The sequence below is a fragment of the Zalophus californianus genome, chromosome 5 (genome assembly GCF_009762305.2).
Source record: "Zalophus californianus isolate mZalCal1 chromosome 5, mZalCal1.pri.v2, whole genome shotgun sequence".
In the NCBI taxonomy this organism is placed as follows: Eukaryota; Metazoa; Chordata; class Mammalia; order Carnivora; family Otariidae; genus Zalophus; species Zalophus californianus.
Genome location: NC_045599.1, coordinates 92,741,210 through 92,758,673, shown reverse-complemented (window position 1 = coordinate 92,758,673; position 17,464 = coordinate 92,741,210). Strand labels below are relative to the sequence as shown.

At 48.2% G+C, this 17,464-nt stretch overlaps 1 long non-coding RNA gene across 1 annotated transcript in view; it reads left to right on the top strand.

The window, feature by feature from the left end:
• Positions 1–1,888, top strand: part of LOC113928684 — a 45,905-nt gene extending 44,017 nt beyond the window's left edge. The window contains exon 3 of the long non-coding RNA XR_003521929.1: positions 1,720–1,888. This is a non-coding gene — a long non-coding RNA (uncharacterized LOC113928684). The remainder of the gene's footprint in view (positions 1–1,719) is intronic.
• The last annotated feature ends 15,576 nt before the right edge of the window (positions 1,889–17,464 follow it).

Sequence of the window (17,464 nt, the reverse complement as noted above, 5' to 3'; positions counted from 1 at the left end):
GTGCCCAACTGATGTGAGGAGTTGGGAGTGGGGCAGAATCCCCGGCCCTAGCTTGGCGTCGTGGGCCTCAGGGCCCATTTGTAGGGGAGATCACGCTATAAATGAAAGAGAGTCAGGCACTACTTGTACTTTTGGTAATAGCCGCCCACAAGGCTCACAGACACAGTGTGTTCCAGGTGGGTCATCAGGCAGCAGCATTTCATGTCACAGTAATAAACAGGAGACTGAGATTATAATAAAAAACCAGTTTGGACTTCTCCTTGGGATGGCGCCGTGCCTATCTGAATAATGATGCATTCTTTCAGTACCTCCCGCATGCCAGGCTCGTTCCAGCCTCAGGCTTTGGCACACCCAATTCCTTTCGCCTGACACGTTCTTTATCCATCTGTTCACTTGGCCACCTTATCGTCCAGGTCTGGGCATAACTGCCACTTTTCTCAGAGGCCTCCCCGGACCCCCGAGGCTGGGCTCAGAGCCCCTCACCCTGGGCTTCGGTGGGTCCCATCTACCAAGCAGAGGACAGCCTGCCTTGTAGCCAGGCTGCGGTCCTCCCAAGGGCAGGGACACCTTCCCTGGAGGTCGCTTCTCTTTCCGTAGTTCCTAACACAGTGCCTGACATATGCTTGTCCCCGAGTACACATGAAGGTCAGGGATTGTGTCTGATTCATCCCTTAACGGGGGCTCCACCCTGGGTCAGGTTTATGGGCTTGTGATCATCACAGTCAAACAGGGCTCCATGCTCAAAAGGGCCCTGTGCTTGGGATTTAATGCTCCAGGTTCACCATCTTGAAATTCTTGAAGACTGTATACCTGAGTTTGTGTTTTGTACAGGGAGTGTGATGGAACAATAGAGCATGCTCTGGGTGCTTGGAGCCTCAGCTCAGGTGCAGTCCTGGCTTCCATTGCCTTCCCAGGATGGGTTCTTGGACGCTTAACTCCTCTGCCCTGTGGTGTACAGAACGCTGCCTCTGTCCCCCTCCCCACTCCATGAGCGCTGTTGCCCTCTGCCCTGCAGGGGCGTGAGCACATGGAGGTTGTGGTCAGGCATACACACTTGGTGACATCTTGCAACTGGCATGGTCCCACGCTGCATTAAGCACAAAAGTGGTGGTTGGCCAGCCAGAGGCTGCATCTCAAGGAGGTCAAGCCTGGTCCGGGTTCCAAGCCCTCGTTAGCACCAAGGTTTAAAGATCCTCGAGGATCACCTGTCTGCTGTGGGTTGGGCAGCAGACGGTGGGAAGGAGAGATGCCTGGCTGGACTTCCGCAGACCCTGCCCAGGTTATAGCACAGGGTGTTGGGCCAGTGACTAGGAGGAGGGTGAACCCAGCATTCATCAGACCCAAATGAGAATGCAGGCGCCACTCGCTGGGGTGGCTCATGGGTGTCTGTGAGCATATGTGCTCTCCTTGCTTGTGCCAGGCCTCCAGGATTGCTCCTGCAGCTGGCTCTGTGCCCGGAGGGTGTGGGGGGGTGGGGAGGTGGGGTATCTCAGAATCCTCTCCTCCTTTCCACTTTCCTGTGTCTGGCTTGTTTTTCTTTTGTGGCTAGCTCTAGGCACCCTCCTGGGATGAAGCACACAGTACAAATTGTGTAATTTCAGTGAAATTTTTTATGAATTAAATGCCCTGGTATTTACATTTAGAACAGGAATTGAACAATATACAGATGAACAATAAAGTCATGCTAATAATTTAAAATTTGTGTTTTTCCTTCCTTAGAGTGACACCAAATAACAAATGAAAAGCACCATAAGAAGTCAAGAGTGAGACCATGGTAGAAAGAAGAAATTCTCTATGTACCCTTTTTAAAGAACACTTTCTTCTTGTTCTTTGAACAATGAGCTCTGAATTTTCATTTTGTGCTGGCCCTGCCGTAGCTCTTGTTTGTTGAGTGAAAGATGAAATAAATAAATATTTTTATTAAAAAGTGGAACACGCTCATTATTTTCTGTTTCCGGACAGTGCTGTGTGTAATCAGGATTGCTGGCTTGTTGTGAAATACAAGAACATCCAAATAATACAACTACTCTTGAATCACATGTGCCTCTTGTGGATTTATGTGCCCTATGTCTCCAAGGTCATCACGCTCTTCTCAGTATCCTCGTTCCAGTTTCCAGATTCGGTTCTGGTCTTGCTGGAGTAGCTTGTATCAGCGAATCCTTCCCCAGACAACAATGATAAATTCTGGACAAAATCTTAAAGCAACTATTTAAAGAGTCTAGAGAGTAAACAGTCGCAGACAGAAACTAGAGACTTCAACTCATGAAAACAGTAAACGTACTGTCTCACGCACACACACGCGCGCACGCGCACACACACACATGCACACGCCCATGTACACACATACATTACAGAGGGACATAAGCTCTGTGAGAGGAAGACCCTCATTCATCTTATTGACATAGAAGATACCCAATACGTTTTTGTTGGCAAATGCATGTTTTGTTTGGTATACATTTTTTTTAAGTCAGGTTTATTGAAGCATAATTTAGCGAGAGTAAAATTCACTCTTTTTTGTTGTGCCATTTGATGCATTTTGACAAATGTGTACAGTTGTGTAACCTCCACTACAATCAGGATATTGAGAATTTCTGCCACTGACAAAAGTAACTTCTTTTTTTTAAAGATTTATTTATTTGAGAGAGAGAGAGAGCACGAGTGTGAGGGGCAGAGGGAGAGAAGAAACTCAAGCAAAGTCTGTGCTGAGTGCGGAGCCCGACTCGGGGTTACATGCAGGGCTCGATCTCAAAACCCTGAGATCAGGATCTGAATGGATACTGAGAGTTGGATGCTTAACCGACTGCACCACCCAGGTGCCCCCAAAAGTACTTCTTATTCCTCTGCAGGCAGTCCCTTCCCCAGCCCCAGCCTCTGGCAATAACTGACCTGATTTCTGTCACTCTATCTTCGTCTTTTTCAGAATATTGTATAAATGGAATCATACCGAATGTAACATTTTGTGTCTGGCTTCTTTCACTTGCGTTAACGCTTTTGAGATTCATCCATGTTGCTGCATGTGTTAGTAAAACATTTGTAGTATGGCTGAGTAGTATTCCCCTGTGTCAATGTATCTTAATGAGTGGACATTGGGTTGTTTTGAGTTTGGGGCTATCATGGATAAACCTGCTGTAAGTATTTGCATGTGGGTCTTTGTGGGGACACGCTCAGTTTCTCTTGGGTAAATACCTAGGAGTGACATAGTTGGTTCACATGTTGAAATTTGTAAGAAACTGCCAAACTGATTTCCAAATTGGCTGCATCCACAATGTAATGAGGATTCCAGTTGCTCCATATACTCGCCAGCGCTTGGTATTGTCAGCATTTAAAGAAATGTTTAGCCCTTCTAATAAGTGTGTAGTGTTATCTCATTGTGGTTGTAAGGTGCGTTTATCTGATGACTAATGATGTTTAGCATTTTTTCACACCTTTATTTGCCATCCACACAACTTCGTTTTGGTGAAGTATGTATTCAAATCTTTTGTCCATTTAAAAAATTGGATTGTTTCTTATTACTGAGTTGTAGGAGTACTTTATATATTTGGGATAGAAACCTTTATCAAATGTGTGTTTTGCAAATATTTTTTTCCACTCTGTGATTTGTTTTTTCTTTATTTTAATACATTTGAAGAGCAAAATTTTAAAATTTGACAAAGTCCTATTTATCTATTCTTTTTCTTTTCTAGTTTGTGTTTTTTGTATCCTAGGGAATCACTGCCTAAAACAGAGTCACAAAGATTGTTCTCTGTTTTCTTCTAGAAGTTCTACTGTTTTAAATTTTGTACATTTAGGTCTATGATTAATTTCAAGCAATTTTGTTTTTTGTATATGGTGTGAGAAAGGGGTTGGGATTCATTTTTTTTTTTTTTGTATGTCCAATGGTTCCAATATCATTTGTTGAAAAGACCATTTTTTTTCTCCATTAAATTGCCTTTGCACCTTCGTTAAAAATCAATTAGCCATATAGCTGTGGATTTACTTCTGCTAAACTGTTGGACTCTGGACTTCTGAACTATCTCTTCTTTCCATTTATCTATGGGCCTATCCTAACACCAGGACCACACTGTCTCAATTACTGGAGCTTTATAATAAGTCTTGAAATCGGGTAACATAAATTCCCCAACTTGGTTCTTTTTTTCAAAATTGTTTGGCTATTCCAGTTCTTTTGCCTTTCTATATAAATCTTAGAATCAGTTAGAATCAGCCTCTCAAGAAAGAAAAAGCCTATTTGGGTTTAAATTGATATTGTGTTGAATCTAGAGGTCAATTCAGAGAGATCTGACATCTTAACTATACTGAGTCTTCTAACCCATGAACACAGCATATGTCTCTTTATTTGGGTCTTCTTTAATGTCTCTCTCTCTCTCTTTTTTAAAGATTTTATTTATTTATTTGTGTGTGAGAGAGAGAGCACAAGCAGGGTGAATGGCAGGCAGAGGGAGAAGCAGCCTCCCTGCAGAGCTAGGAGCCTAATGCAGGACTCAATCCCAGGATCCTGGGATCATGACCTGAGTCGAAGGCAGATGCTTAACTGACTGAGCCACCCAGGCATCCCCCCTGATGTCTCTTAATACATTATAGTTTGATAGTTTTCAGTACATAGAGCTTGCACATATTTTATCAGATTTATCCATACGGATTTCATGGTTTTTGATTCTATTTTAAATTGTACTTTAAAAAACTTTCAAATCCCAATTGCTTGTTGCCAAAATATAGAAGTTAAATTGACTTTTATGTATTGATTTCGGATCCAGTGGCCCTGCTAAATTCACCCATTAATTCAAATTGCTTCTTCATAGATTCTTTGGGATTTTCACATAGAGATTGCATCCCTGCAAATAGGGACAATTATGATATTCCTGTAGACTCATCCTTTTGAGAACATGAAGTGTACCTGTTGAGAGTGTGGCTTGCAGTCACACTAGCCTGGGTTGGATTCTGGTTGCTTTGTGTCCTAGCTGTGTGACTATGGGCAAGTTGTTTAACCTCTCTGAGCCTCCATTCCACCATTTGTAAAATGGGAGAAAATAATTCCTTTCTAGGATTATCATTAGATAAGCAGTAGTTCCCAGAAGTGGGATTGTAGGTTAACAGGCAGTCACAATTTTAAGGCTTTTTTTTCATCCATGTTGCCAAAATGTTTCCCAGAACTGGCATGCCACTGTTTACCAACCCCTGTGACCCCACCCACTTACAATTATGTGTGCTTTAAGAGACTTAAAGGCCAACAGAAATCTGACCTCTGTTACAGTAGTTACTCTTATCTGCTTTGTTCAAAATTGTCATCTAATTGAACTTCTATGTTTCCTATTGTTTTAGGCACGTGGATCATCTTCACTGTTAGTTTATATGTATTATTCTTTTGATTTTTGAAGTGTTTTTCTTTACAGACTAGAAATTTGATAACCAGCACATCAACAAGAATTGACCTGCATGGGGCCTTTCCTACGTGCCAGCCACTGTGCTTCGCAGCTAATCTCTGTGACAGCCTCATGGCTCTCTTCCTACCTCTCTTTTGTAGGTGAGAAACTGGAGGTGAGACATTAAGTAACCTGCCCAAGGGCAAAACTAGGCAGTAGCAGAGCTGGGACTTTTGCCCTGGGCAGAGTGGCTCTGGAGCTCAAACTTACCACACACCTGCCTCTCATTCAGCACACCGAAAGTCTGGGCAAACTGACCAGGGTTCTAGACCAATTCCTGACCTCATGAGCTGGCCACCTTTGGGCTAATCTCTTAGCTCCTCTGATCCATTAGGCCCCTGACCACAAAACTTTAGTTGACTCTTCTGTGTCAGGCTCTCTGTTAGTTTCTCTCTGTCTCAGTTTCTTCATCTATAAAATGGGCCAAATGATGATAGCTCTGGCATCTGCCTACTGTGAGGACTGGATAAGGTGCTAGGAACACAAAGACTTGATGAGGAGCTCAATGAGGGCTGTACTCCTGCCAGTTCCTTGTGGTTGGGTGGGGCCCCACGACCAGCTGTGGCCAATGACTGCAGGCAGAAGTGACACGTGTTACTTTTAGGTAATATTTAATTACTTGAATCCAATCTTCCCTTTTTGTGTCTTGGCCAGAGTGTACATAGATGGGGCCTCCCTCAACCTGGGTCTCTGAGTAAGGATAGCAGAGAAGAGAGCCCCCTATGAGCAAAAATAAATGCTTTTTTGATTTCAGCTAATCACATTGTTGGGGGATATTTGTTACCACAGCATAATCTTACCTCTCCTGACTGATGCAAATCTCTCCTTCCCAACATGGTTGTGAAGATTCAACGTGAGGGTACGTGTACCGTTCTTGGTACTGGACCTACCAGGTAGTAAGTGCTCATTGAATGGTAGCTGTAATGATTATTATAGGAAGAACACACTAAGAAGCAGTTGGTTTCAAATCTCAGCTTTGCCTTTAGCTCTCCAGGTAACCTTGAACAACAACAACAAAAAAAAAACACTGAACTCTGTAAAATGGGATTGGTAAGCCTTCCCAACAGGAGCTCCTGCAAGGATTACAGAGGGTGGGATGGAGAGGATGTGTTGCATTACGGTGCTTTGGAGTCAGGCAGCATGCCTCAAATCCTGCTGATACCATTATTAGCTGCTGTGTGGCATTTGGCAAAAGCCACTTAACCCCTTGTACCTCGGTTTCATCATCTATAAAATAAGGATAATGTATGTACGTACTTTATTGTATTTATTTATTTTTTTAAAAGGTTTTATTTATTTATTTGAGGGAGAGAGAGAGACAGGGAGCACGAGCGGGGTGAAGGGCAGAGGGAGAAGCAGACATCCTGCTGAGTGGGGAGCCTGACTCGGGGCTCGATCCCGGAACCATGGGATCAAGACCTGCGCCGAAGGCAGATGCCTAAGCCCCTAGATGTACCTACTTTAAAGGGCTACGGGAAGGATTAAATAAATTAATATATGCAAATGCTTGAAAAATTGCCTGATACACAGTAAGCATTGCATAAATTTGAGCTTTTATTATCTGTTTGCCAGTATAGAAAAGGGGTTGGGAGCCCTGGCGTGGATTCCAGCCCTGTGTTTCATTAACTGTGTGACCTTGGGCTGTCATATTATTTCTCAGAGTCTCTCCTTCCTCCGTTATTAAACAAGGACACTACTACCTGCCCTTAGAATCCTGAGAGAATTAAGTGAGACCCCCTTTGGCCTGTGCCCATTGCCAGGCCTGGCTAGCTATGATGATTAAGACATAAATAAACACCCAATACACAGCAAGTTCTCCATCAATATTTGTCCCTCTGCTGTCCCTCACCTTGTGCTGTCTCTCCTCTTGCTTCCACATTTGCACCTTATTCAGTTTTGGGGTGCTCTCCCAGGGCAAGGACTAGGGTGAAGGAAGGGAAGTGCTGAGGACCTGCTCTTCCCATTTTACAGAGGGGAAAAGCAAGGTGCAGCTAGGCAAGAAAGGCAAGCCAGGCACGAGGTGATCCAGGGGTAGGTGGCATCCCCGCTGGGGCAGGGCTTCATTCTGCACACTCCCCCGAAGGGCCCCCACCCCCATCCGAGAGGCCACAGTCCTGCTGGCGCCCGAGCAGGCCTGTTGCTGTCCGCCTGTGCTCTGTGACGGGTGGTGAGTATAGCAGCTGGGCTCCGGGGGCCAGGTGGTGGAGGGGCGCGTCTCTCCCCTGGGCATTGACAGCCACTCTGGTTACTTTCTTGGATTTCCTCACTCACCAGGTTCTGCACTGGGTGGGCATTTGGGGGCTGGTGAAGCACTCAGAGCCTTCACTGCACCCTGCTGCTCCCAGGCCCAGGCGTGCTGCCTGAGCTGGGTGGCCCTGACCACGGCCACCATGGAGAGACCAGGTCCTCAGAGAACCTGTCCCCAGAGGCCACATGGGAATTTTGAGACTCTGTCCCTGAGGAGTGAGCTGAAGGTCGGGAGCTGCTTGCAGCCACAAGGTAGGAAAGGCCTATGAGGCCCGGTGAGCCCTTCCTAGCATATGCACCTGCGGGTTCCCTACTGGGGAGGTGGGGGGCTCTCTGGGGGCCACGAAAGGGACCCCTTATTTCTTTTGACCTATCCAGCAGTACATGAGGATCGAGCCCTGACTCAGGCCTGGCCTGATGCTGAGCTTCAGCCCAGCTGAGAGTAGAGCCACAAACCTGGGGTCCCTGAGGACTGAGCAGGAAAATGAGGGGTGCTGAAGGGGAGGAGACCAACCAGGCAGTGTTGGGACATTAAATCCTCTTTTTAAAAACGGATGCACCAGGGGCGCTAGGGTGGTTCAGTCGGTTAAGTGTCTGCCTTTGGCTCAGATCATGAGCTTGGGGTCCTGGGATCGGGCTCCCTGCTCAGTAGGGACTCTGCTTCTCCCTCTGCCCTTCCCACAGCTCAGGCTTTCTCTCTCAAACAAATAAATAAAATCTTTTTTAAAGTTTAAATAAAAACAGGTGCACCAAACGAGATCTGTATTCCACAACAAAATGTAGTGAGCGCTGTATTGGTCTGCAGGCTGCCATAGCAAAATACCACAGCTGGGTGACTTCAACGACAGAAAGCCATTTTCTCCTAGTCCTGGCAGCTGGACATCCCAGATCAAGGTCCTGCAGGATGGATTTCTGGTGGGAACTTTCTTCCCAGCTTGTCGATGGCCACCTTCTCCCTGTGCCCTCACCTCGTCTCTTCTCTCTGCACACATGGAGAGAGAGAGAGCATGAACTCTTTGGTGTCTCTTCTTACAAGGACACCAATCCTACTGGGTCAGGGCTCTACCCTTATGACCTCATTTAACCTTAATTACTTCCATAAAGGCCCATCTCCAAATATAGTCACACTGGAGGTAAGGGCTTCAGTATATGAATTTGGGGGGACCCAAATAGTCAGTCCATAATAAGCATCTACTATCTACCAGCAACATAAGCCACAAAGTCCTTGCTACCATGGAGCTGACGTTCCTGTGGGTGTGTGTGTGTGTGCCCATGCATGTGCACATGTAGACTGTTATCAGGGAGAGGTAGAGGTGTGGGTCCGTGGGCTAACTATGACCGGGTCACTGGTTTGCGGTGCCTAAGTGGGGTGGTTAACAGTGCAAAGCTTTGGAGCCAGCAGCACATGGGCTCATATCCCCAGTCTGCTGCTTATGAGCTGTGTGCCCTGAGGCAAGCAAGTTTACCTTTTTCTACCTCAGATTCCTTACCTGGGAAATGGGAATAATACCTACCACAGCCTGAGGATGCTGGTGGAACGTACTTGGTTTTAGTGTAGGGTTTGGAATGTGGGATATGAAGAATATGAGACGGTCATTATCATCATTACTGCTCGTGAACAGGGAGATCACCTCTAATTAAGGTGGAGGCTTTGAGTTGGAGATAATCTATCCTGTGAAGTCACATGTTGGAAGGTCTTAGCCATGGGGGGGTTGTCGATCAGGGAGAATGGGCACTGTGTGCGTCTGATACATGATGCTCTTCTCTGGTGCACATATTTTATTTATGTATGTATTTATTTATTTTTAGAGAGGGAAAGAGAGAGAGAGACAAAGATGCAGATGGAGAGGGAGAGAGAGAATCTCAGGCAGACTCCCTGAGCGTGGAGCCCGATGTGGGGTTCAATCTCATGACCCTGTGATCATGACCTGAGCTGAAATCAAGAGTCAGAGACTTAACTGACTGAACTACCCAGGCACCCCCTCATTCATTCACTTATTACTTATTCATTCATTATTTATTTCCCTTGAATTTTTCCACCGTTCTCCCAAAGCCGCCCAAATCAGCTGGTACTGCATTTGCTTTGCAACCTCTGCCTTGTCAGGCTGACTGGCTCCGACTGTTTGAGGACGGGGCTGGAGGCAGGCGGGGGCTGAGAGGTTCTATTTGTGCAGCTGGCTGCCCACCAGCCACAGGCAGACAGGCCCAACATCCATAGCACTGTTCTCAGTGTGTTGGAGGCTCAGACACTCTCCTGCGGAACAGGGCGCCCGAAGCCACGTGTGTGGCAGGGCCAGCGCATGGGGGCCCCAGGTAGGAGGTATGATCTGGCCTGGCCTCAAACCCCAGCTCTTTCCCTATTTGTTCAGTGAATTGCGCTGAACCTGTTTCCTGCCTGGTAAAAGGCAGGGACCTCTCTGGTGGCTGCCACAGCCCCCCTGTGCTGTGGTCGGCAGTGGATTTGATAGTGGAGAGCGAGCAGATACCTTAGTTGATCTGGAAGGAGAGCAGGGCTGTTTGGACATTTACGGAACACAGCAAGGAGGCCAATGCGGCTCGAGCAGAGTAAATGAGAGAGAGCGGGGGAGGATTTGGGATCAGGGAAGTGTAGGATCCAGATTGCAGAGATCCTTGGGGGCTATTATTGCAAGGATGTGACTTTTACTCTGAGATGGGGAGCTCCTGGGAATGAATGGGGAAGGAGAGGAGAGACACGATCCAACCTGAATTCAGAAAGGACCCCGCGGTACGCTGCAAAATGTTCCCCTCAAGATGTCTGCATCCTAACTCCAGACCAGCCTTGGGACAGGCAAAGGGGACTTGATTAAGGTTAAGGTCCTTGAGATGGTGAGAAGAGCCTGGATTACCCAGGTGGGCCCACTGATGTAATCACAGATGTCTTTATAAGAGAGAAGCAGAAGCAGAGACTGCTCCAGAGAAGGAGATGCGATGACCAAAGCAAGATGTTGAAGAGATATGAGCCGAGAATGCAGGCAGCCGTTAGAAGCTGGAAAAGGCAAGGAACAGAGCACTCCTGAAGTCTCCAGGATGAATCAGTCCGCTGACTTCTTGACTTTTTCTCAATGAGACTAATCTCAGACTTCTGGCTTCCAGAACTATGATAGAAAAAATTTATGTTGTTTTTAGGCCATCAAGTTTGTAGTTATTTGTTGTAGCAGCAACAGGACACTAATACAGATCCGTGTGGCTCCTCGGCAGAGAGTAAGCTAATGGGAGTCAGGAGGAAGTAGAAAGACCTTTGAGGAGCCTCTTGCAATCAGCCCCAGAGAGTTGGTGGGGGCGGGGGCCAGAAAAGTGGACGTGAAGAGGTGGTAAGAAGCAGCTGGATTCTGGATGCATTTCAGAGAAGAGCTGGAGTGAATTAGTTGCAGGGTGGGAGGGAAAGAATCAAGAATGGTCTTGCGGTTTTTGGCTGGAGTAACCGTGAGCGCAGGTGCCGTTTACTGCGATGGGGAGGGGTGTGGGGGGAGCAGGTTTGATGGGGGGTGATGAAATTGGGAGCTCAGCCTGATATGTATGAAGTGTGAGTTGTTTATGAAACAACCCAGTGGGACTGTCCAGGAGGCCACTGGATACATGAGTCCATTTCAGGGGAGAGGTCCAGGCTAGAGATATAAATGTGAGGGTTTCCAACCCAGGTCCTTCCTGTCCTTTGTACCAGGGAGAACTTTGGGTGGTTGTCCTAAAGAGCTGTACTTGGCCCTTTGCACACACTCTATGTCCCCCATACCTTTGAGGCCCCACTATCATGATCCCGCAGGGCTGTGGCATAGGCGGCCTCCAGAAGCCCTTACATCTGAGCAAGGTAAGCCAAAAAAGCGTGTTTAGGGTTACAGAGGGGCTACAGAGGGGGGTTGGGGGGCGTGATGAGAACTTCTCTTTCCAGATCCTGTGTCTGGAGCAGACGCCTGAGCTGTGGCTGTCCACCAAAGGTACCTGCCTTCTCCCCAGAGAGCTGAGCTGCTACCCAGGCTCTGGCAGCAAGAAAGAGCCCTTTGTTTCTCCCACACTGAAGGAAAGCCTTTTATTGTTTGTTCAGGCTCTGCTTGATTGTGGGTCATTAATAAATGCATTTGTTTGAATTTCACAAGTATATTTGAATTCCCCAGTCTTCCACAACATACCAGGAGCAAACATGGCCAACACTTTCAGAAGCAGCACTCCAGCAGGACGTAGGTGGGACTAGACTGGAAACTGCTAGAACAGAAGTGTGCAGAGCAAGAACCTGGCACGTAGTGAGGACCTACTGTGTGCTGGGGGAGGTGGGCAGAGCACTGCTATGGGATCAGACCAGGGCTCCAAATCTGTACCCATCGCTGACCGGCTATGGGATTTGGGGCAAGGCGTTCGTCTTTCTGAGCCTCAGTTTCTTCACGTGCACTGAGAACACTAATTCCTAATTGCAGGGATTGTGTGGTATATGTTGTGGAGTGTCTGTGTTGTCACCTCATTTATTCCTCACTCGGTAGGTTTAGGTATTAACCAGCCCCATTTGCAGATGAGAGTGCAGAGGCTCAGAGGTCAAGTCAACTGACCGAAGTCATACAGCCAGGACAGTAGCTCTGCTGGGTTCTAAGGTCACTGCTACCTGATGACCTCGGCCTCAGACATTAGCCAGCCAGGTTAGCTGTTCAGCCTTCATAACCTACTCAGGGACTGGAACTAGGGGAGCGACGTGACTTCCCCCGGGCCTTCTTGTTGACCGGCTGGTGGTTGCTGGTGGGCTGGGCTGGGGAGTGCGGGCCTTCCCCAGGGTGTCAGGCCTCTCCCAAAGTGCAGGTTTGGGCCTGGTGGCAGCTGAGCCAGGTGTCCCAACACCGTCCGGCTGCTCTCAGCCTGCAGGTTGTGATTTGGACAGCTCTGGTTCCTCCTGACACCCAGGGCCGTGCTAGGGGCTCCCTGCCTGCCTCCCAGGCGGCCCATCTTGGTAGATGTGGATTTCCATGTATGGACTCAACACAGCTCATCCCAGACCCTGGGTTGACTTTGCACGCCCATGTCTTTTTTTCTTCTCTCTCTCCTCTAGCTTCCTGGAAGATGGCCTGTTGGCCTGTTTGATTTTTATAGGTGCTGTCACTGTAATTAACCTTCACTGAATTCTGCACTGAGCTTGACTCGGGCTTCATCCGAGAAGGACTAGTGAAGCAGTTTCTTGTTTCTGCCCCTGGCTTGCTGAGTGATCAGCCTGCCTGATGGATTTCACTCCCCTGAACCTCAGGTTCCTCATCTGTGAAATGAGCATGATAATGTTTGAAGGATTCAATGAGATGGCACTTAATCCCGGATGAAAGGAGGTGACCTACAGAGGCCCAGTGCAGTGTGTGGCACTGGGCCTGCCTGGTTCTCTGCTGTCCCCCCAGTGCCTAGAACAGGTCCTCATGGGGCTCCGGAAACCAGCGCTGAATGAATAGTTACTGCTGTCACCTGTCTCTGGGGGCTCCCACTTAGAGCTTTATCGCCCTGGGAGAGGTTCCTAAGAGGAAAGACAGATGGAACAGTTCACACGCACAGAGATGCCTGCAAGGAGGGAAGCTTCTAATTAAATGAGCAGCCAAGTAGTTAAGGCGCATCATTGTTCCAAACGCCAGGCATTCCTGCCTGGGTATCGGGTTCCCAGAGGGGGAGGGATGGAGAGACTTGGCGCCTCCCGTGTACTGGGCACCGTGCAAGGGTTTTTATGTGCCTTAACCTATTGAATCCTCTCAAACATTCCTCAGAGTTGGGGTATCACCCCCATTGTGCAAATGAGGAAATTGAAGGTCAGGACTTGTCCAAGGTCACGCAGCAAAGATGAGAGAGAGCCAGGAAGCCAGAAAAAGCCCTTAGAGAGTGTGTCTTACTGTTTCTGCCCACCCAGCTTCTGCTCCCTTTGTCTGGAAACAGAGCCCTCATTTTCCTCTGAGGAAATACCCCTCCTCTGCTCTTGCGACCAGGAGTGGCTGCTCGGAGTCCCCATCCCCCGGTGGTTGGTTCAGCAATGACAGACAAGCAGGGCCAGGAAGGTCCTGGGCAAGAAGAGCTCTCTGTCTGCTGGGGCAGCTCGAGCAGGCAGGATGGGGCCTGGAGGGCTGGTGGCCGCCTTGCCCCCACGGGAAGGGCTTCCTGAGACAGGAGCCAACACAGAGAGCAGAGCCCTAGATGCAGAGAGGCCAGGTCTGGATGACATGGCTGAGCCTCAGGCTAGCTCTGCCTTTGAGTTCCCCTGTCTTGAGAGCCAATAAATGTCTGTTTTGGCAGAAGCCAGCTTGAGTCACGTGTCTGTCATTTGCAACCCAAACCATCTTGGCTTGTATCATCCAGGGTGGGAGACCAGAGGAGCCCTGTGACCTGACAAAGCAGGGGGAGGCAGGGCTCAGTTGGAGAAAGGGCTTCCTGGATGAGAGAATGGGAACTGTACCTTGAAGGGTCGGGGAAGTTCAACCAACCAAATGGCGTTGGTTTGGTCTTTCCCCTTTTCTCTTTCTTTCTTTCTGTCTCTCTCTGTCTCTGTCTCTCTCACTGGGGCAGAGCCCGATTGTCATGAACAGCTGGGCAAAGGTCTTTTCCTTGGCCCACCAGGATAACACCCTATGTTTAGCCCACCAGGATAACACCCTATGAGTTGACTCAGAGCTTTGGGAGAAAAAGTTATGTTTTCTCTCTTGGGCAGAGCTTTTTGTCCCAAAGAAGAGAGTTGAGGGAATTTGAATGAGGACCAGGAGAGGTGGTGGTGGTGGTGTAGTATCAGCAAAGGCTTGGGGTGGGGAGGGGGCAGACAGATCTGGGGTCCAGTGCCAGTACCAGCATTTCTCATAGCTAAGAGAACTTGGGTGACCTCTCAACCTCTCAACTCAACTTCCCTGAGCCTGTTTCCATGCATGAGAAGTGGGTATATGATAGTGTTCATAGAGTTGTTGTGGGGAGAGAGCAAGTATTGGTCATTTATTGAACAAACTGGAGATAGGGCAAAAAACAAAGCATGGTCTCCAGCCTTAAGGCCCCGCTACCCCAAGAGGGGAAGAAAGTGCTTGGCACAGGGCAGGGTCTGGCACAAAGTCAATCTCTTTCTTTACCCTTCTTCCAGAATAGACAGAGGAATTAACTTGGGTGTAGGAACTTGAGCTTAGCCAAGGGAACAAAGAGCTAGCAAGTGCTTCCCTGAGCCAGCGCCCAGTCCTAAGCTATTCCCTGAGGGCAAGGTCATGAATGGTTGAGTGTGGGCTCTGCAATCAGGGTTGAATGCTTACTGCCCTACTCTCTGGTCCCGAATCCTTGGGTACTCATTTAACCTACCTGGGCCTCAGTTTCCACATCCATAAAATAGAGCTTACACTTCCCTCTTGGTTGTCATATGGCTGAAATAAAATAGAGTCTCCCTGGATAAACAGAAGATAAAAGCCAGCTACTTGTTATTTTTATTTTTAAATCCTGACTACCATCTTTTGGGGTAGACATTATCATTGCCCTTTTTATTGATGAGGAAACAGGCTCTGAGAAGGTTCAGAGCCCACAGGAATGGTCCCATTCTCTGGGCCCTCCCCTGAAGGATGTGTGCAGAGCCCGGCTTCCCATCCCGGGGGCCCCCACTAGGATGGGGAGCAGTAGGCTGTGGCCAGGGCCATCTCCAGTGAGCCAGGACCTCATCAACCTGCTGCCTTCCCTGGACCTCTGCCTGCCAGGGGCTGCCAGCTCTCTGATGAGGGGCTGGGCTGAGCATGCTCCTAGTGACTGGCCTGAGGATCCCCAGCTGGGAGATTTGATGTGTCCCAGGAGAAACCTGCCCGCCCCCACAAGCCATCCCTTCCCTGCGTCCCCAGCCAAGAGCAGGGAGAGTGAGTAACAGCTCAGAACACTTCGGCCTGTTCCAGAGCACACACCAGCGGGGGAGAGCTCTCTCCCCAGAGCCCGGGAAATGCCAGGGCAGCATTCTTGGCCAGAAGCCCCGCCCTCCACCCTCCAGGCCTCTCTCATTCTTCAGCCACTCCTTCCCCATCACTTGAAGTGCACATCGGCAGTCCTGAAGGTGGTCGTGCCTCCGCCGCATGGCTATGGGCCCAGGCTCGCCAGAAGGGCAAACCTCCAGCCCCCCTGCCCGACCTGCCGAGTCAGTGTTCTTGGGCTGCCATCACAAAAGTCTGCAGCCTGGGGGGTTTACGTGACAGAGATTCATGTTCTCGTGTTCTGGAGACTAGAAGTCCAAGATCAAGGTGTCAGTAGGTTTGGATTTTCCTCAGGCCTCTCCTCAGTTTGCAGATGGCCACCTTCTCACGGTGTCCTCAGCGAGGCCTTCCTTCTGCATGACCCATCTGCTGTCTCTCAGTGTCTGTATCCTAATTTCCTCTACTTAAAAGGACACCGGTCTGATTAGATTAGGCCCACTCTAATCACTCCATTTTAACTTAATTGCCCTTTCAAAGGCTCAATCTCCAAATACCGTCACATTCTGAGGAACTGGGAGTTGGGGCTTCAATATATGAATTTTCGGAGCACACAATTCAGCCCATAGCATCTATTGAGCCAGAAACTCTGGGGCAGAGCAGTCTATGTTTTAAGGAGCCCTCGGGGTGATTCTGATGCATGGTCAAGTGTGGAAACCACCAGCCTGGGGTGCCCAGCCCTATGCTAGTCACTTCATTGGTCCACAAATGGTCTTAGCCACTGAGTGATGGGTGCTGGGGTCACACATAAAGCAGAGCCCCACTTTGTCCTCATGGAGAGCACACACGGTCTGGACAGAAAGACAAGTGTGACAACTGATTAAAAATTAAAAAAAATATTCCATCGAACCATTATGAGTGAGTCCAGTCCTGCAAGGGAGATGTGTGGGGTGGCCTGGAGAAGCAAAGCCTTCTGGGAAGAAGCGAGGGCAGCCTGGATCTCAGGCAGAGTGGTGGTTACCAGGCAAGGAAACAGGTGGCTCCAGATGAGTGCCCCACGCCTAGGGAGAGTGTACCCTGGGAGCCTCGAGTATGACTGTGGCACCCCAGGCGGTGTGCAAGGCAATTCCCTGGGGTGCAGGAAGAAAGGAAAATCTCTATTTACGCTTTATCTTGTTGTTTAATTATTTAAATTAAATTTGAGTATATTTTAGATATACACCATAAGTTAGCATGGCAGGACACAGAATAACTTCTTAATTAAAAAGTAGCCAAAAACTGTGGGATATATACCATAAGTTAGCATGGCAGGACACAGAATAACTTCTTAATTAAAAAGTAGCCAAACTGTGGGATATATACCATAAGTTAGCACGGCAGGACACAGAATAACTTCTTAATTAAAAAGTAGCCAAACTGTGGAAACAGCCCAGATGTGACAGATGAATGGATAAAGAAGATGTGGTATATATATACAATGGAATATTATGCAGCCATCAAAAAACGATATCTTGCCATTTACAATGATGTGGGTGGAACTGGAGGGTGCTATGCTGAGCGAAATAAGTCAATCCGAGAAAGACATGTATCATATGATCTCACTGATATGAGAAATTCGTAATCTCAGGAAACAAACTGAGGGTTGCTGGAGTGGTGGGGGTGGGAGGGATGGGGTGGCTGGGTGATAGACATCGGGGAGGGTATGTGCTATGGTGAGCGCTGTGAATTGTGCAAGACTGTTGAATCACAGACCTGTACCTCTGAAACAAATAATACATTATATGCTAAAAAAAAAAAAAAAAAGATAGTAGGAAGAGAAGAATGAATGAAGGGGGGCGGAAATCGGAGGGGGAGATGAACCATGAGAGACTATGGACTCTGAGAAACAAACTGAGGGTTCTAGAGGGGAGGGGGGTGGGGGGA